Source organism: Phoenix dactylifera, unplaced genomic scaffold (assembly GCF_009389715.1).
Source record: "Phoenix dactylifera cultivar Barhee BC4 unplaced genomic scaffold, palm_55x_up_171113_PBpolish2nd_filt_p 001291F, whole genome shotgun sequence".
Lineage (NCBI taxonomy): Eukaryota > Viridiplantae > Streptophyta > Magnoliopsida > Arecales > Arecaceae > Phoenix > Phoenix dactylifera.
The window spans coordinates 25,802-49,502 of NW_024068623.1; the positions used below are offsets into that span (position 1 = coordinate 25,802).

The 23,701-nt window shown below is 43.2% G+C and overlaps 1 non-coding gene across 1 annotated transcript; it reads left to right on the forward strand.

Moving 5' to 3' along the window:
• Positions 1-2,547: 2,547 nt before the first annotated feature.
• LOC120108356 lies at positions 2,548-2,656 on the forward strand. Its single transcript, XR_005509734.1, has one exon. It is a non-coding gene; the product is annotated as a small nucleolar RNA R71 (small nucleolar RNA).
• Positions 2,657-23,701: the final 21,045 nt, after the last annotated feature.

Sequence of the window (23,701 nt, forward strand, 5' to 3'; positions counted from 1 at the left end):
CGTCGGAAAGCAAATGTGCCAAAAGGACAAGTGAAGGTAGTCTTCTCTTGATCTTCTGGTGAAATTTCAATTTGATAATATTCCGAATAGCCATCAAGAAAACAATAGAAATCATGCCCTGCAACTCTCTCCAACACTTGGTCTAGGAAGGGTAGAGGAAAGTGATCCTTTCGTGTGACCAAATTCAGCTTTCGGTAGTTAACACACATGCGCCAACTCGTCGGGATACAAGTTGGAACTAGTTCACCTTGTTCATTTTCTACTACTGTCAAACCCAATTTCTTAGGAACGACTTGAGTAGGGCTTATCCACTTGCTGTCGAAAATTGGATAAATAATACCCACGTCAAGCAACTTGAGGACTTCTGCCTTAACCACATCTCTCATTGTAGGATTTAACCTTCATTGCATTTGCCTTGTGGTTTTAGCATTGTCCTCCAAATATATCCGATGCGTACAGATTAAAGGGCTAATCCCCTTCAAGTCTGCAATAGACCACCCTAAGGCTCCTTTATGATTCTTTAGAACACCAACTAATTTTCTTTTCCGGGTATGATCAAGTCCAGACGAGATGATAACAGGAAAAGTGTCATCGGGTCCAAGAAAAGCATACTTAAGTTCCTTTGGTAAGGGTTTCAATTCGAGCTTGGGTGCTTGCTCATGGGATAGTACTATTTTCACCTCTCGAGGCGACAACCTCTCAAATTCTCCTACTTTTGGTCTCCACCTATTGACCATCTTGATATCCAGATTATCCACAATAGGTGTGATTGACAAATCATCATCATCGGTTCCATTAGGACACCAATCAATTAAGCTATCATTGAATGGATCGTTAATTGCTTTAGCTAACAAATATTCTTCTACGATGGTTTCAACCCAATCAGCCTCCTTACTCTCTTCGGGATCATTGGATTGTTTGCACACATTAAAAATGTTCAATTCTAAGGTCATGTTACCAAAAGAAAGCTTCATGATGCCATTCCTACAATTAATCAATGCATTAGAAGTTGCAAGGAATGGACGTCCTAAAATGACCGGAATCTGAGACCGTAAGTTCGAAGCCGGATGTGTGTCCAATACAATAAAATCGACAAGAAAGTAGAACTTGTCTACTTGGACTAATACATCCTCGATAATCCTCCTTGGAATTTTAACTGACCTGTCAGCTAATTGCAAAGTGACGGAGGTTGGCTTCAACTCACCTAAACCAAGTTGCTCATATACAGAATATGGCAACAAATTCACACTCGCCCCTAAATCTAACAATGCTCGCTCTATCCTAAAGTCACCTATGATGCATGAGATGGTTGGGCAACCTGGATCTTTATATTTAGGAAGAATGTTGTGCTGCAAAATAGCACTCACATTTTCAGTTAAAAATGCCTTCTTCTTAACATTTAATCGACGCTTAACAATACACAAATCCTTCAAAAATTTGGCATATGAGGGTACTTGTTTGATTGCATCAAGAAGAGGTATGTTGATCTTTACTTGTTTAAAAGCTCAAGAATTTTAGAATTAGGTTCGAGCTTTTGCAACGGCTTTAACCGTTGTGGAAAAGGTGGAGAAAAAGGACATTCAACTTTCTCGGTAGAAGTTGGGACCTCAACTTCTTTTTTTCTCCCTTTCATGAACTTTGGGAGCATCAGAATTAGAAGTGACTTGCGGTCTCAATGGGACGGTCTGATCGATGACTTTCCCATTACGCAAAGTCATAATGCTCTTTGCATGTTCTGTATGCGAATTAGAAGGAGCCGTATTATTACTACCGTGCACTTGTGGGTTAGGTTGGGGTTGAGCTGGAAGCTTATCCTTCTCTTGGGTACTGAGGACGGTAGTCAACATTGAAAATTGGTTCCTTATATCTTCAAAATTTCGAGTATTTTGAGCATTGATATTAGCTTGACCTTGTAGAAAAGTTTGTATAGATTGCAAGGTATCCTCGATATTCGACTTCTGAGAGGGTGGTGATGCAAAAGTAGGATGTGCAGGTGGAGGAGCTAAATGGTGTGACTGTTGAGGATGATCGTTTCTCCACCTAAAATTTGGATGATTCTTCCAACCAGGGTTATAGGTATTCGAGTATGGATCGTTATAAGGCTTTTGGTAGGAGTTCATAGCATTTGCTTAATCATGCAAGACTTCTTTGAATGCCGGTATGGTGGGGCAATCTGTAGTGGTATGACCCGACATATCGCAGATACCACAACACTCGTTTCTAAGCTCCATAGTCTTGACAGGCGCAACCTTCCTAAGCTCAATTTCTTCTACCTTCCTAGTCAGGGCTGCCATTTTAGCATTGAGATCATCCTCAGTTCTGAGGTTGTAAAGGCCTCCCTGTATAGAGCTAGTAGGCTTAGGCAAAGACTTGTTGTTTCTATCCCCGTTATCCCAAAGTTGGGCAGTCTCAGCAAGGGAATCCAAATACTCCCATGCCTCATCAGGTTGTTTTTCTAAAAATCTACCATTACACATGGTCTCTACGAACTGTTTCAACTGTGGAGATAAACCTTCATAAAAGAAACTAATGGTTCTCCAAGTTTCGAACCCGTGATGAGGGCATGAGAGAAGAAGGTCTTTAAATCTTTCCCAACATTCATAAAATGTTTCATTATCTTTTTGTTGGAAATTGCTGATATGTCTTTTCAAAAAGTTGGTCCTTTATGTGGGGAAGAACTTCTTTAAAAATTCTCTCTGCATATCTTGCCAAGTTCTTATTGATCTAGGTCGCAAAGAGTTTAGCCATGTTTTGGCCTTATCCTTTAGAGAGAAAGGAAACAATGTCAACTTGAGGACATCCTCGGTGACGTTCGGCACTCTAAATGTAATGCTTAATTCTTCAAAATCTTTTAAATGAAGATACGGACTCGCTGACTCTAATCCGTGAAACTTGGGTAGCAATTGGATTACCTCTGGTTTGATTTCAAAATGTCCTACATTATCAGGAAAAATTATGCATGAAGGCTGACTAGTCCTAGTCGGTTGTAGGTATTGTCTTAGAGTCATAACATGGGGTTCACGTTCTCGATCGTGGTGACTTCCCGCATCTTCATTTAAATCAGCCATCTCACAAGGTATGAGATATTGAGAAGGAATTTCAGGGGTATGTCCTAAGGGATGATCTAAAGTTGTACGACTTAATCGACCAGTGTCGTCCCTATTCCACTTTAGCATGCAAAATATTTCCCTCTCTTTTTTTTAAAAAAAAAAATATAAGTACCAACTAAAGTTAACCTAAAACGACACCCTAAAACAAAAATCTATTCACAATCAAACATGCAACAAAACATTACACCTCAATTTCTAATATTTTTCTTAAATTTTTAGACAGCTCCTAACTGGTTTGAAGAGGGCACCTAAGCCTCCAATCCGGTCTAATGAACCGAGTTGACCAGGTAAGCTTCCAGGTAAGTGGAGGGGTCACGATGCGTTCGCAAAGGTCCCACTTAAAATCCACTTGCCTCGAACAGATGAACTGTCTCCCTTATAGGGACAAAGCTTGCCTAGACATCAACTAAGCCACAGAGCGAAATTGGTGCAACTTTCGGTGGTCTTCGTCCTATTGAGCTCGAATGTCCTTAGGGGCCGACGTCTAGTTGATTTTAGTTAAGCTTAGGATATCTATGCACTGGGGTGATTTTTGGGCTAAGGACGAGTGATGAAATTCCGACCTTATCTTTTTAAATGGGTTCAGCCCTTAGAATATTTTATGCTGATGCCTTATACTATATGCAACAATCAAGAGATTTTTTTTTTAATGTTTTATGACATGACATTAAATTTCATTGAATAGGTGATCAAGCAAATTATTTATTTATTTTTCTTAAATTTATGAGTTGAAGTTTGAAATTTGAATTCTGAAATTTGAAATTTGAAATTTTAGGTTTTTCTCTTTTTTAAAATTTTTTTTTGAATAATCACCCTTGATCTTTTCTTAAAGTTTTTTTTTTCTTAAATTTTCAATTAGCAACAAGGGTTAATGAGATATAATAACAATAAACTCTGATTCTAAAAAAATTAAATGCAGAAAAATTCAAAACAGAAATCAGCAAGATTTTATATTAATCTAATGGTCTTAATGTCTCAGAATGTCAATCAGACCGTTCAGATTATTGAACAATGTGTCTTGCACTAGCTGACCAAATTTGAGTCAAATCAGACGGCGAATTTCTATGATATCAGAGTTTGATGCAGACTGAGTAGGATTAAAAATAGTAGTAAAGATTTTTTTTTTTTCAAAAGACAAATACTAACTACTAAGGTATTAATTAAATATAAAATTATACTAATAACTCAGCCGTTCCCCGGCAACGGCGCCAAAAACTTGATGCTAAAGTAAAACTGCTCTCCCAAGTGCAGGAGAATCGCACAAGTAATATAACTCGGGAGTCCGAGGTCGATTCCTCAGAGAACGATCTATAGATTATTAGTGTAATTTCTAGATGTAATTTTCAGTTGATTTTCAAAAATTAAAAGCAGAGGATTAATAGGTAACTAAACAAAGTTCAAGAAAATAGAGAAGGCTAGGGATTCGGAATCCTCCTTGACAATGTTACTTTCAACAAATAAATTTTGCGATTCTTGATTAAGGATTAATTAGATAGAATAGTTCTAAGCATGGAATATATACTTTGAAAACATGGATTCAACATTCAAGTATTTATCGTACCGGTTACGTCTACGACAAATCAAAAATGGAAACAATCCATGCATCAATAAATATAAACCATACAAGATCTATCTAATAAATAAATATGCAAGAACCCAAAACATACCAATGGATATAAAACAATTAGAATTAAAGTTTAGAATGTACTTGATGAAAGCAACATGACAATGGTTCATCCATCATCCTTTGCCAAAGGAGTTAGCAAGCCATTACAAAAATCAGCATCTCTCCCTTTCTCACTCTTTTTTTTTTTCTTTTTAGAAACAGGGCATACCCTGTTTCTTCCTTTCTTTCCTCCTCTGTTTTCTTTTCTCCCCCAAATCAGCCTCCCCTTTTCCCTTCTCTGCCGACTCCTCTTATACTCAACTCTCCCCCTCTATGGATCTTGGGAATGCGCTGGAGGAGGCTGAATCTTAGGCGCGTGAGGCTGGGAGGAGATTGCGAGCGAAGATGAGCTGGAAATGAAGCTCGGACGCTGTGGAGGAGGCGGTGATCGCTGGCTTCACAGACGGCGTGAGCGGACGAAGGGGCTGATCGCGGGTGCTGCGGAGGAGGCGGAATGCTGGGAAGCTTCACGATCTCTTCCGGACGGCCGCTGGGAAGATTCACGGGCGCTGGGATACGGAAGCTCAGATCACGAAAGATTGCTGATGCAGGGGAGGGTCTGATGCGGGTCCGGAAGAAGAGCTGGGAGGCGCAGATGGTAATGGATGATGCGTGGGATCCTGGGGTTGCACGCTGAAAAATGGAAATGGAGGGAGCGGACGCGGTGGAGACGGGATGCTGGGAAGCTTCACGGGCACTGGGATACAGGGTCGCACGCGAAAGGAGGAAGCTGGGAAGCGCCTTAAATGGGCGGAAGATGAGGGTGTTGATCGCGGGATCTGGATGAGGGGTTGCGGGAGATCAAAATACAGATCTGTTGCGGGCTTTTGGATCCTCCCGGATGATCAAATTAGACCCTTAGTGGATCCATCTTGCGCTGCCTCCGGATGGCTGCCATGTGTCCCTCGGGTGCAAGTGTGCTTGACCAGGTTCAATTCTGTTCCAGTGTAATCAGGCTTGAAGTCAACCAAATACACATTTAAACTCTGATTTACGATAATCTGTGCCAAATAAAATATAAAATTAATGCAGCCCTTTTATCATTATTTGTTAGCAATAATATTAATTTAAGCAACGTGTATAACGCACTTTTGTGCTCTTATCAGAAGGTTTCTGGGTCCAGTCAAATACTTGTGGTAGTCAGTTGCAGATCAAGATGGGATTGACCTCCCTTAGAAATAAGGGTGAATGCCTTGTATTTTCAATTAAGTAGTACCCTGGCCAGGGAAAGTCAAATCACTATCACTTGACTTATTGAATTGAAACATATTTTCGGATGGATCGTTTCAGGGTAGACAGACTCTGAACCCATCCTAGGTATTTTCTGGTCAAGAGGATGAATTATGCGGTAACCATAGTCCATAGGTTCTACAATATTGCTTTGCATCTATTCGGCCTATCCGGTCGTCGGGTTCCATTGCTAGATGGTTACTTCGATTAGTGCAGGAAGTGTTCTTGTACTACCGGCTTAGGTTCGAACCTGTGAGGTCACATGCTTAGAAGTTTTTGGATTGATCAAATTGCTGATTGACCATTAAGAATCGTCTAGAGGTAAAATAGTCAATGTGATTGACTGATTGCCCTAAGCAATTATTGCTTGGAGAAGTTAATTGGTGATTGGATCACTGATTAAACTCAATTTGATTGAGTAATAGAGATTGGGCTTGACCAAATTCAAATATGATTTGAAATTGGTAAAATCGTAATTGACACCAAAATTGCTTTGGTGAAAATGTCTAATTTGCTCCCAACCAAATCAGATTTGGCTTGAGTCAAATTGGATTAAAATTAATTATGATCCTAGTATGACTAGGACTTTCTTCCCTATGTGGGATCCACATACTGTATGTGGGACCCACGTCCTGCCTAGGTGGGACCCACATCTCGATCGCCCTTCAGGCCACCTCATCTCTTTGCATGCGTGACATGTGGCAGAGCAGAACACCTCTTTTGCTTGCATGCGTGACACATGGCGGAGCAGGACACCTCTTTTGCTTGCATGTGTGACATGTGGCGGGCCTGGACACCTCACACTCCTCCTGATGTCATCCATGACCTCATCTGCCTCATGAGGTCATCCATGACATCGCCCTCCAGGCCACCTCACCCTTTGCATGCGTGACACGTGGCAGAGTAGGACACCTCTCTTTCTTGCATGTGTGACATGTGTCCTGGCAGGATACATCACAGGACACCTCATAGGAACACCTCACCTTCTTTTTGGCCTATAAATAGGCCACCCCTCTTCCTTCTTCTTAAGATCAAGAGCACCAGAGAAAGAGAGTGAGAGGAGAGAGTAGTTCTGAAGGTGAAAGCTCAAGAAGGAGTTTTTGAGCTGTGAAGGTCCATCTTCTTCCTTCTTCTCCCTTTCAGCCAACCTTCTGCCTCCCTGCGAGCTAGCACTCCCCAGAAAGCTGATCATTTTGGAGCTTTGCGTGGACGAGTCATCGAGGCCGGACACTTGTGCGGCTGCAAAGCATCCTTGAAGGAATCCCCTTCTAAAGGTAAGAGATTTGATCTCTTTTACGATTGAGATATGATCTCAATCTTCAAATCACAAGAAGTTGTGATTTATGCATATTTATTTGAATCACACAATTCTCGGGATCTGAGGGCTTTGTGATATTTGGTGTCAAAGCAAAAGATCAGTGGAGACTATCCGATTCCCGAGAACTCTCACGCGTGATCGTGGGACGAAGCGTGGCTCTCCACCCGGGGGCTCATATGATGAGTGCTTTGATAGGCACGCGCTGGTGTCACCCTATGTATTGGAACTGAGCCCGCGCTACATGTGATGTGCAGTTGAAGACTGTCTTCGACTGGTACCAGAGTTAAAATATCTAAAATATCAAGCATGTTATGGGTTAAAATATTTAACCCGTTCTTTCCACATAAAAATTTTCTGAAATTCATGCTTAGCCCTCTGCACGCACACCATCAGATGCTGCCGAGGCCGTTGCTGAGGTTGGAGCTGAAGTTCCTATGGAGGTCGGGCCTGAGGCTACCCAAGCCGTCTGAGCTTCACCCTCTTACTTGTTTTCCTTTTCTTTTCTTGTCATACTTGTGAAGTTGGCCATTTGGGCCTTTTTGTAGTTGAAGATTTTTGTAATCAATCCGACCTCAAGGTCGATACCTTTTGTACTCGGCTTTTGGCCTTTTAATATCCCTGAAGTTTACTCTTTCTGGCACTTTGTGTTTTGTGTTAGGTTTTTGCGCTCGGCCAATAGAATCCAAACTGCATAACTTGGGCGCTGGCTTATCTTTCTTGTAAACAAGTAATTTTGGCCAAGTCACTATACTCGGCATTTGTTTCCAACCTAGACTTAGGGTTAGATCCGTAGTCTTGCAAAGTCGTTGAAGAGCTCACAGCTTCGAGCTTGTTCGCTGGCGCACTTTATGTGGGAGACCTTACAGATCTGATCCCAATCTTAAGAAGATGAACCGTCTCAAACCACAGCACCTGGAGACTTACTTTCGCTACTAGAGACGTGGATCACTGATTCTTTGATGGTGGAGGAGAACAAGAGCTGAGCGGAAATAGGCTCTTCTTCCTTATGGCCTAGGGTTCTTAGGAACGACGGCTTATGTGCATGAGAGGAAGAGAAGAGAAGAGAAGATAATAGGATTTTCAGGGAGAAAGGAGTATCATCTAATTTCATTCCCTACATACACAAAAGATGTGAGTGTATATATACATGGTTAATCATGACACAAATCCAAAAATTCTCCTAGGCTAAACCACGTGAGAAAGCACTCAATCCAAGCCCATGTACACCCATGACCTGCATGCTCTCTCTTCCTTTGAGCCTCAACTTAGCCCAATAATAGTTAGCCCCCTCAAGACCCAAATACTTGAGTCTCAAGTAGGTAGAAGACCAAATCCTGTCTCTACCTAAATTTGAAACAGAGCAGGGGTCGACTCTTTAACAGCATGAGTCGACCCTTGTTCTTTAGGAATCGACTCTTTAACAACATGAGCCGACCCTTGCTCTTCAGGAGTCGACTCTTTAACAGCATGAGCCGACCCTTGCTCTTCAGGAGTCGACTCATTAACAGCATGAGTCGACCCTTACACTGTTTCCACTGCAGTTTCTTGCATTTCTTGCTTTGGATGCACCACACTTGTACCCACAATCTCCACCTTGGTGCTCCAAAGCCTCTGCAAGCTCCACCTAGTTCGTCAACCCCATCAACTCCACATAAGAGAGAAAACTATCCCGTGGAAGCATCTTCGTAAGTGCATCCGACTGGTTCTTTTTCGTATGAACTTTTACCAGCATCACTTCACCATCCTTCACTAACTCTCTAATCCTGTGGTACCTCACGTCTATATGCTTTGTGCAAGCATGATAGACTGGATTCTGAACCAATTGCAGAGCACTCTGACTGTCGCTGTGCAGCACCACTGTACTCTGCTTCACCCCCATCTTCTGAATGAGTCTCTTTAACCAAAGAGCCTCCTTGGCAGCCTCTATGATCCCTATGTACTCGGCCTCTGTGGTGGACAAGGTCGTGATAGGTTGAAGGGTCGATCTCCATGAAACTGGTCCACTAAACATGCTGAACACATAACCTATAGTAGACCTCCTTGCATCCAGATCACCTGCAAAATTTGCATCCACAAACCCTTCCAATGGACCAGAAAACTCTCTTGAGGCATTGGAGTTCCTCCCATGTCCATTTTGCTGCTCAAAAGTCAGACCAAGCTTCCAAGTTCCTTGTAGATACCGCAAAATCCACTTCAGTGCCTGCCAGTGCTCCTTTCCCGGGTTTGCCATGTACTTGCTCACTTGGCTCACTGCATGTACTATGTCTGGCCTACAACACACCATATCACGCTGCCTACGGCACTAGCATATGGAACTCTATCCATGTACTCTTTCTCTTCATCTGTCTGGGGGAACTGCAACTTCGAAAGAGACATGTGGCTTGCAAGCGGTGTTCCAACCGGTTTGGATTTATCCATCCCAAACTTCATCAAGACCTTCTGAATGTATCCTCCCAATGACAAGTGAAGGATACCCTTGCTTCTATCTCTACAAATCTCCATTCCAAGAATTTTCTTGGAAGGACCCAAATCCTTCATCTCAAATTCTTCAGACAATGCAGATTCAGCTCATTCACTGCATTGATACTCCTGCTGGCAATGAGCATATCATCCACATATAGAAACAAATATAGAGCATTCTCCTCATCCACATCCTTCACATAGACACAATTATCATGCTCACATCTGAAAAATCCAAGGCTAAGAACAAAGGTATCAAACCTCTTATACGACTGTCGGGGTGACTGCTTCAAACCGTAGAGAGATCTCTTCAGTAGACACACATTTTCTTCCAACCCCGGCTGCCTGTAACCAGCTGGTTGCTGCATGTATATCCTCTCCTCTAGGCTCCCATGTAAGAACGCTGTCTTCACATCCATCTGCTCCAATTCCATATCATACTGTGCTACTAAAGATAGCAACACCCGAATTGAAGTATGCCGCACTACCGGAGAGAATACCTCTGTATAGTCTACTTCCTCGCTCTGTGAATACCCCTTGGCTACTAGCCTTGCCTTGTACCTAACTCCACCTTGCTCTGAAGGCACCTCTTTCTTTGTGAAAACCCCTTTAGAACCAATAGCCTGAGCACCTTCCGGTAGATCTACAAGCTGCTATGTCCTATTCTTCTCAAGAGACTGCATCTCTTCCGTCATGGCTTGAATCTATGATTTCCTTTCTGAGCTCTCCATGGCCTCTTCAAATGTCTCTGGATCTCCATTTGCAGTTATGAGAGCATAGGAGATGGTCTCATCAATGCCATACCTGATAGGCTTAAAGATGATGCGTTTTTGCCTGTGCGGTGCAACTTCCCTGACAAGGTCCCTCAAACCAGAACTCTGTGGCTCTACCTGCACCTCTTCCTGGACCGATGGCCCTCCTAGCTGGTCCTCCACACATGTGGGAACATACCTACCGAATTCCATCTCAAAAGAAATATGTTTTGAGGTAGAGTTTGAAGAAATATCACCTGCTAGTGAGTGCTGACCACTGCTGCCCTGTCCAGCCTTCTGCACTTCATCTGCTACTCCCGGCCTCTTCAGGATGCTCTCCTCATCAAATATCACATTTTTACTGATGGTGGACTTCTGTGAATGAGGATCCCGCAGTAAATAACCCTTGACCCCTTGTGGATATCCGATAAAGACCATCTTCTGCAATTTTGGATCAAGTTTGCTTCTTTCGGTTGCCTCCACTAATGCATAGGCTGGGCAACCAAATACCTTTAGGTGGCCAAGCTCCACTTTCTTCCCACTCTAGATCTCCTCTGGAATGCCTCCATCAAGCTTTCTATTGGGGGACCTGTTAATAAGAAAATAAGAGAAAGTTATCGCATCACCCCAAAAAGTTTTGGGAAGTGATGTCGCAGCCTCAAACTCCTAGCCTTCTCTGTCAATGTATGGTTCATCCTCTCGGCCATACCATTATGTTGGAGAGTCATCCTCACTGTGAAATGACGTTTTATGCCATGTTCCTCACAGTACCTTTTGATCTCAAAGCTTGTGTACTCCCCGTCATTGTCAGACCTCAAGCACCTCACTGACTGCCATGTTTCCTTTTCAACTTCAGCCCTCCAGGATTTAAACCGGAAAAACACCTCTGATTTTTCCCTATTCAGATAGACCCATACCTTCCTGGAGAAGTCATCAATGAAGGTCAAAAAATATCTTGCTCCACCTCTAGCTAAAACAGGCGCCGGTCCCCAAACATCCGAGTGAACTAGCTGCAAAACGCCTTCACTCCGTTTAAAACTGTTGGCAAACTTTACCCTATGTTGTTTGCCATAAATGCAAGGCACACATATGTCATTCCTTCCTTTTTAACTATTGGAATCAGATCTCTCTTGCCGAGTTTCGTGAGACCCCTGTCGCTCATATGACCCATCCGATAGTGCCATAGTTTGTAGACCAACTGCTTCTCCTGTGCTGCCGCCAACACCTCTGCACCATCTGTCACCACTGAGCCTTCCATCTCATAGAAATTATTGGCCATCCTTCTGCCCTTCATCACCACCAAGGCCCCCTTGGTGATCCTCAAACAGCCGCTATCCGGTTGGCTAGCAAAAGCACACCCATGCTTCTCCAGATAGCCCAATGAAATCAGATTCTTCTTCAACTCCAGGACATGCTTGACATTGGTCAATGTTCTGATGACTCCATCATACATCCTCACCTTAATAGTGCCTACCCCAGCAACCTTGCAAGGATGATCATCACCTAAACTCACACTCCCTCCATCGGTTTTCTCATAGGTATCGAACCACTCTCGATGTGAAGTGTAGTGATGCGAACATGCTGATTCCAATGTTCACCGACTGTCTTCCTTCATGTGACTGGCCGAACCACCGTTGGAAGAGTTCTTTTCCTTCTCAGATTTCAGCAAAGGACAATTTCTCATTATGTGACCAATTTGATGACACTTGTAGCACTTCCAAGCCTTCTGCTTGCCCCGAGACTTAGATTTGCCCTTGGACTTCTCTTTAACCCTTTCCCGAGGCCTTCCTTGCCTCTCATTAACAGCAAGAACCTCTAAGTTAGAACTCCTCTTGAAAATCTTCTCTTTTTGCTCATTAGATCGCAGAACACCAATCACCTCTTTATAATTCAGGGTGTCTTTTCCATACACCAGGGTAGTGATCAACCCATCATATGATCCTAGAAGAGAACACAGCAGTAGAAGGGTCCTATCTTCTTCCTCAATCTTCACATCAAGGCTCATGACCTTCAAGCAAACTTTATTGAACTTCTGAATATGAGAAATCAGATCTCCTCCCTCTGGCATCCGTAGACTATACAACTGTTTCTTCAACTACAGTTTATTAGTCATACTTTTTCCCATATAAGTGTTCTCTAACCTCTCCCATAGCCCTCTGGCCGTTGTCTCTGAGATCTCAGGTAGCACCTGATCAGCCAAGAACATACGAATTAATCTTGCTAAAAGCAATCTCTTCTAATTCCTCCCAGTCTTTCAAACTGATCCTTTCCGATCTTTCCCTAACCAAGACCTTATAGATCCATTGTTGCACCAGCAAATCCTTCACCCTTTGCTGCCATAGGGTGAAGTTTTCCTTGCCATTGAACTTCTCAAAATCTGCTTTGAGATTTTCCGAAGCCATAACACCAAACAGAGATTTAATGAACGCAGAAAATTCTGTTTTGAAGGCTTACCACAGATTTTGATTTTTCTCCACCAAATCAGCAACCAATGGCTCTGATACCAACTGTGGGAGACCTTACGGATCTGATCCCAATCTTAAGAAGATGAACCACCTCAAACCACAGCACCTGGAGACTTCCTTTCGCTGCTAGAGGCATGGATCACTGGTTCTTTAATGGTGGAGGAGAACAAGAGCCGAGCGGAAATAGGCTCTTCTTCCTTATGGCCTAGGGTTCTTAGGGACGGCGGCTTACGTGCATGAGAGGAAGAGAAGAGAAGAGAATAGGATTTTTAGGGAGAAAGGAGTATCATCTGATTTCATTCCTGTTGCCCAGATAGACAACCCAAGAGGGGGGGGGGGGGGGGTGAATTGGGTTTTTAAATTAATTTAGATATTTAAAACGATGTGGTTGATTAATTAAAAACTTTTGCAAGTTATTTAATTTATGCTAAGTGCTGTGAGTGATGTGAGGGGAAGAAGAAGAGACAATCCAACACAAACACCAAGTTTTATAGTGGTTCGGAGCTAACCCTTGCTCCTACGTCCACTCCCCAAGTCTCACTTGGGAATTCACTATAACCCCCTTGGATTACAGTCGGTTGTTTTGCAAGCTCACAACCAAACTTGTTGTTTTACGAGCTCACAACAAACTCAGTCGGTTTTCCCAGGCTCACCGACTAGAACCAACCCTGATTGTTTTTCCGGGATCACAATCAAACCCTTACACACGTTGGTTTTATCTTGGCTCACCAACAAACCTTAATCCCCTTGATTCAATCCCCCGATTGAACCAAGTAAATACAAGTAGTAGAGAGAAAACAGAAAATAAGCTTCTCAAAAGCAGATATGAAACAATATAATCAAAGAGGAGTTTAGAAGCCCTCAAACGCTTTTAAGCTGAAGAAGAGGTAAGGCTCCTTGAACTCCGGTCTCCTCTTGAATGTGTAGTCGACTTGAATGCTGGAGGAGAAGGCTTTAATTGCTGGGAAGATGTAGGTGGAGCAGTAAATGCAGATCTTCCCTTTTTCGTTGATGAGCACCTTGCAGAGCTTGAATGCTTGATTAGTTGGAGTGGAATAGCTGTTCTCTCCCTTGCTACAGTCTTCTGTGGCTATTTAAGCCAACCCCCACGGAAACTAGCCGTTACACTGCTTTTTCTGTCCGTTCTGCACACTCTGCGCAGCCTGACAATATGACCGTTGGTGGGTTGGAGTCGACTCGCGCGATCAGGAGTCGACTCGGCTGTAGCGGGAGTCGACTCAAGCTTTTCCGGAGTCGACTCGGCAACTGTTCCAAATTTGAATTAAAGTTGCCGTCACGACTGGGAGTCGACTCGTCTTGACCCGGAGTCGACTCGCCAACTTCTGGAGCTGACTTGGCAATTTTGGAGTCGGCTCATCCACAGAAGTCCGTGGATCCAATTTTGAATTTTGTCCACTCGAGTCGACTCGACTGTCCTTGGAGTCGACTCGAATCTCAGAGCCCGAACTCCCGATTCTCTGTCTTTTGGCTCATCCAGTCTTGGAGTCGACTCGAACTTCCTTGGAGTCGACTCGGCTCTCAGTTTCCGAAAGTTGGTCTTCTGCCTTTTGACGTGAAGCTTGTCTTGGAGTCGACTCGAGCTGTCTGGGAGTCGACTCGAATCTCAGAGGCAGTAACATGGTTTTCTGTCTGTCGATGGTCGCACAGTCTCGGAGTCGACTCGCGTATTGCGGGAGTCGACTCGAATCTCAGAGTCCATAAAATGCTCTCTGACCTTTTCTTTGTGTACCTCTTGGAGTCGACTCTTACTACCCTGGAGTCGACTCGTTGAACATTGGAGTCGACTCGCGCACTTCAGGAGTCGACTCGTTGACAGGTTCTGAGATGAGGCTTTCTGTTCTTCTTTCTGTTCTCAGTCGGAGTCGACTCGTACTAGTCTGGAGTCGACTCGAGCTCGTGCCAGTGAACTTGATACGCTTGGAGTCGACTCGTGATACTCGGGAGTCGACTCGAGTCTCAGACTTTGGTTCAGCAGACTTCTTAACTTATCCAAAATACTATGAACCAAATCTAGAGACACTTGGACAGGATTTTCACTGAAACACTCAATTGAATTCATTAGTAATCACAAGATATACTCAAATGCTTTGAGCTCATCAAAATCAAATGGGGTTTTAATCAATCACTCCACAATTCCCTACATGCACAAAAGATGTGAGTGTATATATACATGGTTAATCATGACCCAAATCCAAAAACTCTCCTAGGCTAAACCACGTGAGAAAGCACTCAACTCAAGCCCATGTACACCCATAACTTGCATGCTCTCTCTCCCTTTGAGCCTCAACCTAGCCCAATAATGGTTAGCCCCCTCAATACCCAAATACTTGAGTCTCAATTAGGTAGAAGACCAAATCGCGTCTCTACATAAATCTGAAACAGAGCAGGGGTCAACTCTTTAACAGCATGAGTCGACCCTTGCTCTTCAGGAGTCGACTCTTTAAGAGCATGAGCCGACCCTTGCTCTTCAGAAGTCGACTCTTTAACAGCATGAGCCGACCCTTGCTCTTCAAGAGTCGACTCATTAACAGTATGAGTCAACCCTTATACTGTTTCCACTGCAGTTTCTTGCATTCCTTGCTTTGGATGCGCCACACTTGTACCTACACTTTAGGCGCCGAGGTCGGATATAAGGTCTGCTTCGGATCTTTACGTGAAAATCAAGATTGGGACCCCGTTTAACTTTCGCATTACAGTTTGCTAGGGTATCTTTTTGGTTGAAGGTCGTCGTGAGTTTTGATGCCTTTTGGCCTTGTAAATTTTTTTAGGCTTTAACTTGGGCGCTTTGAGGATGATAGTGTTATTTTGATGATTAACAAGCAATTATCTAGAGCATGCTATAAGTTAAATTGATACTTCATTTATAAGTTCATTACTCTCAGTATATTTGTTTAATTGAAAATGGATAAATGGCCTTGTTCATTTGGATGAATCTAACCTTGAGAATGCAGCAAAGTATGGTTTGAGTCGACCCACAGGTTGATTGGGTCGACCCCGGTACATCAAGAAGTCATCTGGCACACTCCTGCAAAAATGGCACAAATGAACAGTGAGTTGGGTCGACCCAAGGTAAGCATGAGTCGACCCAACCTCCAAAGAACCTCAAAACACAACAGAAGAATGCTCTCTGGATTTACTGAGAGGGTCGACCCACACAGTGGTTGAGTCGACCCAAGCTTGAGTCGACCCAAACCCTGAGAGAGTCGACCCAAAGGCAAGACAGAAAGACAGACAGAAAATGGTTCTCTGGAATTACTGAGAGGGTCGACCCAAGAAGAAGTTGAGTCGACCCAAGTGAACTTTGAGTCGACCCAAAGAATGGTTGGGTCGACCCGACCCATGGGAAGGAAGGCTGAAATTGAGGTTTCTGTGGTTTCTGAGAGGGTCGACCCAAGGAATGTTTGAGTCGACCCAAGGCAAAGTTGGGTCGACCCAAGGACAGGTTGAGCCGACCCAAACACGGGCTGAACAGTAACGGCTAGTTCTGCAGATGTACTTTTTGTCCTTCCCAAGGTGAGTAACGGCTAGTTTTTGAACTCTGACCATTGGGGCTTGTCCAAAGGATGTGGGAAGCTATTTAAAGGGGCACTATTCATCAAATAGAATAACTTTTGAAAGGAATATCAAGGAATACACAAGAAAACAAAAGTGCCCTAATCTCCTTCATCAAGAGCTTCATTCAACAATCAAAGAAAGGGATTGAGCAGTTTCAAAGAGGCATCAAGAGCTCCATCCTCCCTTGAAGAGTGAAGCATCCTTGACAAAGAAGAGCAAAGCCACTTCAAAGCGATAAATACTTTCTAACTCTTCTTTGTAGTTTATATTGTTTCATATGCTCATTTAGGAGTTTGAATCTTTTCTTTTTGTTTGTCAAACACTTTGTAAAGGTTCGTTGGTTAGCCCGCAAAACCAACAAAGGTTTTTGGTGAACCCGGAAAACCAAAGTGTAAAGGTTCGTTGGTGAGCCCGCAAAACCAACAAAGGTTTTTGGTGAACCCGGAAAATCAAAGTGTATAGGTTCGTTGGTGAGCCCGTAAAACCAACAAAGGTTTTTAGATTGTGAGCCCGAAAAACTGTAATAACCCCAAAATATTTTTTTTTTATATATAAAAAAGGATAGAATAGTCATTTAAAATTGATATGTGGGGTAAAATTGGAAGGAATGAAAAGATAATGGCATAGTTGTAGATGCGTTGAAGTGGTAAGGATAAAATTGGAAAGGAATCAAAAGTTAATGGCATAACGGTAGATATGTTGAAGTGTTAGGGGCAAAATGGGAATTTAATAATATTAAACAAAGGGTGAATAGTATCTTGATGTGATTTAATTGGAGGGTTTGAGCTGGCTTTTGGAATGAAACCGAGAGAAAGAAGGAGGGGGTTCTCAGGCGTGAAACAGAGGAAAGAAAGAAAGAAAAAGAGAAGAAGAAGAAGAAGAAAGAAAAAGAGAAGGGGATTCGAGGAGGAAAGAGATTCCGGTTGCACTTCCAGCTGAAGGGAAAAACGTAGATCTCCTTCCCCTCTACGCAAGGACCTCGATTTCCAAAAAGAAAAAGGTAAATATCCATCCCTATCTAGTCTTTTGATGACATTAGGCTATACAAAGGGTGGATATAGTCTAGAGGGGTCGGATAAGGGTTGTAGAGGCGGTTAAAAGAGGAAGAATCGGATTTTGACAAATTTTTCCGGCACTACGGAAAAACTGTGTCGAAGTCCCAACTTCGGCGAATTATTTAGGGGGTCAAACGGCCTCCGATGATGATGCATGTTATCTCTTTGGAATTCTCTATGAGTGTAGAATGTTAGGTAAAAATTTCATCAAATTTGGAGTCCTGAAAGTGGATCAAAACCGGGATGAAGTAACCCACTGTCAGTTCGGATTACTGTTCATCCGGGTGGAAAATAGGGGATTTCATGCTATAATAGATATTAAGCCCAGATTAAGCTAAGGGGACCTTGTACTCGTGCAAGGGAGTCCCTAATACACATAAATGATGAGTTAATTAATAGAAAAAGAAAAAGAGAAAGAAAAGAAAAGATTTAGGGAACGGGAGAGTTGAATTAATTAAAGTTCTCTATATTATAATTGGCACGTAGATTATAGCCCTTGATACAAAACTAAATGTATTGTAAATGCATGTCACAGTTGGGCAAGAAGCTAGGGAACAAGAGGAAGAAGTTTCCTACTGCCAGCTGTAGATTTTTGGAGGCATATCAGGGCTGTGCCAGATTGACAGGTGAGTGGGAGTCATGTACTTTGCACTATGAGCATCCTTAATTCATTTTCATGAATGTCGCCAAGTGTGAATTGATTCCACTTGAGCATATTGATTGATATTGTAGTAGATTCCTCTATAATCTTGATTCTCCATGCTTGATTATTCTGTACATGCATTTGAGGGAACATTGAGAGGAATTACGAGGGGTTGATGAGTAATCAAATTGATTCCGAATTGTGAAATGATTTCTTTTGTAAATTGATTTCATTTCCTCTATTTCAAAGATTTGTAGAGCCCATTTCAGTGGTATATTGAGTTGCATTGTACATCCTTGACCCCTCACTCCCAACCTTGATGTTAGTTTATGATTGGGTCGGAGTCGAGTGAGCGGTAGTCTTGATCATACTCCTTTTTAGTAGAGTATTGGGAGGGTGCATTATGGCATTTATGCATGGCTTGGCAGTATCTGCAGGACACCTATAGTCGATGGGGGTTGAACATCGGCCTTTGTGCACATAGTAGCCTTCTGGGTGGGCGGAGCCCAGTCCCTTCCTAGGGGGGGACACGGCCCTAGGCGTAGGATCGGCCGGTCCTACGACTTATATTCTGCTTGCCGCCGGGCATAGTAAGACCCCGCGAGGTGCAGTATGGCTTTCCGCGGATGTAGAATTCCCGCGAGGTGCCGTTTAGTATGTAGATGTGAGATGGATTTCTGTTCTGGATACTGGCCAGCATTTATATGATCAGTGTGGTGTCTTATCCTGCATATGCATGTGACAGTAGGGAGTTGTTGCTGGTTCGCCTGGGGCGTAAAACCCACCTCCCGATAGCTGTCTAGCATTTATGTTATCAGTATGGTGTCTTATCCTGCATATGCATGTGACAGTAGGGAGTTGTTGCTGGTTCGCCTGGGGCGTAAAACCCACCTTCCGACAGCTGTCTAGTGATGATTTACATATTGGTGTGGTGTCATATTCGATGTATGCATATGGCAGTAGGGAGTTGTTGCTGGTTCGCCTGGGGCGTAAAACCCACCTCCCGATAGCTGTCTTGTTGATGATTCAGCCTATTGACACCTGATTTATATGATTCAGTACTATGACCTGTTGAACATATTCATGAGTAGCATATATGTTGACTTGATTATTCCATATATGCTTCAGATGAGTTGATATTGATTGTGGTAATATTGATGATTTACTCCATATTCTTTATGTTGAGTTCATGTTCATCTTGTTATTGATCTTGAGATTTCATCTCGAGCCATGATTATATTCTGTCTCATGTGCATAGTACTCTCTACTCCACTCACTGAGTATTTATATACTCACTCCCCAGTTTGGTGTTTTTGATTGCAGGGCAGGTATTGTATAGAGAAGAGCAGGGTTAGAGATTGCCTGCTAGCTGTGCCGCTCCATAGTATAGTATAGTATAATGTAGATAGAGGTTTATCCCCTTTTGGTGTATTATAAACCTTCTATTGTATATAGTGTATAGTTACAGTCATAGATCCTGTTGTGGATATGGGTTTGACCATGGATGGATTGGGAAGCAGGTATATATATGTGTGCAGATCAGTTGTGTGCCTGTGATAATGTATTGCTATATATTGTCCAGGTTTATATGTGACAAATTATGTGATTGCTGCTCTGACAGGTAGTGTGTTATATGTATTGAGATAATCCTGACAGGTCACCATAGGAAAGGTGATCATTTTGTGCATGCATCATGCCAAAATTTTTCAGAATTTATGGATGATTGATAGGTAGTAGGGTTCTACGTGGTGGCTGGTGGCCTTATGCCTACCCGCACCCTAGGACCGTCGCGACGGCCCGCCGGGAACGGGGCGGGGGTCGTGACAAAGCTTGGTATCAGAGCAAAGGTTAAGAAGAGTCCTGTCAGAGCAATAGGGTGAGTCAGGATTAAGTATAGGATTATACTATGGAGCATAGGATTTTTCTATATGTTATTTTATGAGTTATTTACAACTCAGTAAAATATATCATGACTCAGTGTGTAACGACTGTCCTCTCTTTTTGACTCTTTTAGAGACATATAAAGAATACTTCCAAGGAGAATGGAGCCAGATATAGCATTGGATGCGGGTTCCGCACATGTCGAGCCCCAAAGAGAAAAATCTCCTCCTGCTGATAGACGGAGGGTTGATGATCAAGGAGATGTAGGAAGTAGAGATGCATTGATGGAACAGTTACTGGCAGAGAATCAGGCTCTGAGGGAGCAGATTGCTCGGGGGAAATCTCCTGCCCCGTCAGTAGTATCCATCCCACCTCCTGTACCTGTGCCAAGAAGTTTGGCCAGGCGGGCTCTAGATGATGAGGGGATTACTGTACAGGAATTTCTGAGGCTCAGAACCCCAGAGTTTAAGGGGGAAGAAGGTGAAGATCCTCAGAGATTCCTGGAGGAGACTGAAAAGATGATACGGAGACTGCCCTGTTCTGATGCAAGAGCTATAGAACTTGTAGGGCTTACAATGAAGGAAGATGCCTGGGACTGGTACCAGAGACAAGTGGAGGACAGATTGTATAGTAGGAATCCTCCAACCTGGGAAGAGTTCAGGCAAGCAGTGATGGATGAGTTCTTGTCTCCAGCTGAGAGGCAGAATCGGGCTCTTCAGTTTGAGAGGCTGAAGCAGATGCCCGGAATGAGCGTATCTAAGTACGCTCGTGAGTTCACTAGATTGGGGAAGTATGCTCCTTACATCATCCCCACTGAAGCTGCCAGGATAGAAAGATTCAGGCGGGGTCTGATTTCCCCGCTTTATAATGCAGTACTGGCAGTAGAGGTCCCCACCTTGTCTAGGCTGATAGATAAAGCAAAACAGTGGGAGACCAGAAACAAAGAGGAAAGAGCTGAAAGAGAACAGAGAAAAATGAGTGTGGGGAAGGAGCAAAGCAGTAGAGGTAGATCTGAGGGAGTAGATCTCTCAGAGGGCCCGACGGAGCAGTCTGTACGCTCAACTCCACCTGCCCCACGTAAGAGGAAATGGAGGGAAAGAGGTCAATCACAAGAAACTTTTCTACCATCAGTACCTCGTCCTCCAGTCACTATAGCCAGAACTGAATCTGGGTTCCAATCATGGCCAGTGTGTGGCATATGTGGGAAGCAGCACCCTGGCAGATGCAGAATGGGCCAGGGAGTGTGCTACAGATGTGGACAGCCGGGTCATTTTGTCAGAGAATGCCCGCAGGGTGCCACCCAGCAGTTTGTGCCTTTGGCATCCTATCCTTCTGTGCAGATGGACAGGCCTAGTAGTAGGGAGCCTGTAGGCAGAGGTAGAGGTCAAGCACAAACATCACAGCAGAGTGCTGGACCATCTCAACTGTCAGCTCCAATAGGCAGAGGGCAAGGAAGGGTGTTCACGGTAAATCCACAGGAGGCACAGACATCGAATGCAGCTATGACAGGTAATTTACTCTTTTAAATTCGAGGACGAATTTTATATAAGGGGGGGAGGATGTAATAACCCCAAAATATTTTTTTTTTATATATAAAAAAGGATAGAATAGTCATTTAAAATTGATATGTGGGGTAAAATTGGAAGGAATGAAAAGATAATGGCATAGTTGTAGATGCGTTGAAGTGGTAAGGATAAAATTGGAAAGGAATCAAAAGTTAATGGCATAACGGTAGATATGTTGAAGTGTTAGGGGCAAAATGGGAATTTAATAATATTAAACAAAGGGTGAATAGTATCTTGATGTGATTTAATTGGAGGGTTTGAGCTGGCTTTTGGAATGAAACCGAGAGAAAGAAGGAGGGGGTTCTCAGGCGTGAAACAGAGGAAAGAAAGAAAGAAAAAGAGAAGAAGAAGAAGAAGAAAGAAAAAGAGAAGGGGATTCGAGGAGGAAAGAGATTCCGGTTGCACTTCCAGCTGAAGGGAAAAACGTAGATCTCCTTCCCCTCTACGCAAGGACCTCGATTTCCAAAAAGAAAAAGGTAAATATCCATCCCTATCTAGTCTTTTGATGACATTAGGCTATACAAAGGGTGGATATAGTCTAGAGGGGTCGGATAAGGGTTGTAGAGGCGGTTAAAAGAGGAAGAATCGGATTTTGACAAATTTTTCCGGCACTACGGAAAAACTGTGTCGAAGTCCCAACTTCGGCGAATTATTTAGGGGGTCAAACGGCCTCCGATGATGATGCATGTTATCTCTTTGGAATTCTCTATGAGTGTAGAATGTTAGGTAAAAATTTCATCAAATTTGGAGTCCTGAAAGTGGATCAAAACCGGGATGAAGTAACCCACTGTCAGTTCGGATTACTGTTCATCCGAGTGGAAAATAGGGGATTTCATGCTATAATAGATATTAAGCCCAGATTAAGCTAAGGGGACCTTGTACTCGTGCAAGGGAGTCCCTAATACACATAAATGATGAGTTAATTAATAGAAAAAGAAAAAGAGAAAGAAAAGAAAAGATTTAGGGAACGGGAGAGTTGAATTAATTAAAGTTCTCTATATTATAATTGGCACGTAGATTATAGCCCTTGATACAAAACTAAATGTATTGTAAATGCATGTCACAGTTGGGCAAGAAGCTAGGGAACAAGAGGAAGAAGTTTCCTACTGCCAGCTGTAGATTTTTGGAGGCATATCAGGGCTGTGCCAGATTGACAGGTGAGTGGGAGTCATGTACTTTGCACTATGAGCATCCTTAATTCATTTTCATGAATGTCGCCAAGTGTGAATTGATTCCACTTGAGCATATTGATTGATATTGTAGTAGATTCCTCTATAATCTTGATTCTCCATGCTTGATTATTCTGTACATGCATTTGAGGGAACATTGAGAGGAATTACGAGGGGTTGATGAGTAATCAAATTGATTCCGAATTGTGAAATGATTTCTTTTGTAAATTGATTTCATTTCCTCTATTTCAAAGATTTGTAGAGCCCATTTCAGTGGTATATTGAGTTGCATTGTACATCCTTGACCCCTCACTCCCAACCTTGATGTTAGTTTATGATTGGGTCGGAGTCGAGTGAGCGGTAGTCTTGATCATACTCCTTTTTAGTAGAGTATTGGGAGGGTGCATTATGGCATTTATGCATGGCTTGGCAGTATCTGCAGGACACCTATAGTCGATGGGGGTTGAACATCGGCCTTTGTGCACATAGTAGCCTTCTGGGTGGGCGGAGCCCAGTCCCTTCCTAGGGGGGGACACGGCCCTAGGCGTAGGATCGGCCGGTCCTACGACTTATATTCTGCTTGCCGCCGGGCATAGTAAGACCCCGCGAGGTGCAGTATGGCTTTCCGCGGATGTAGAATTCCCGCGAGGTGCCGTTTAGTATGTAGATGTGAGATGGATTTCTGTTCTGGATACTGGCCAGCATTTATATGATCAGTGTGGTGTCTTATCCTGCATATGCATGTGACAGTAGGGAGTTGTTGCTGGTTCGCCTGGGGCGTAAAACCCACCTCCCGATAGCTGTCTAGCAT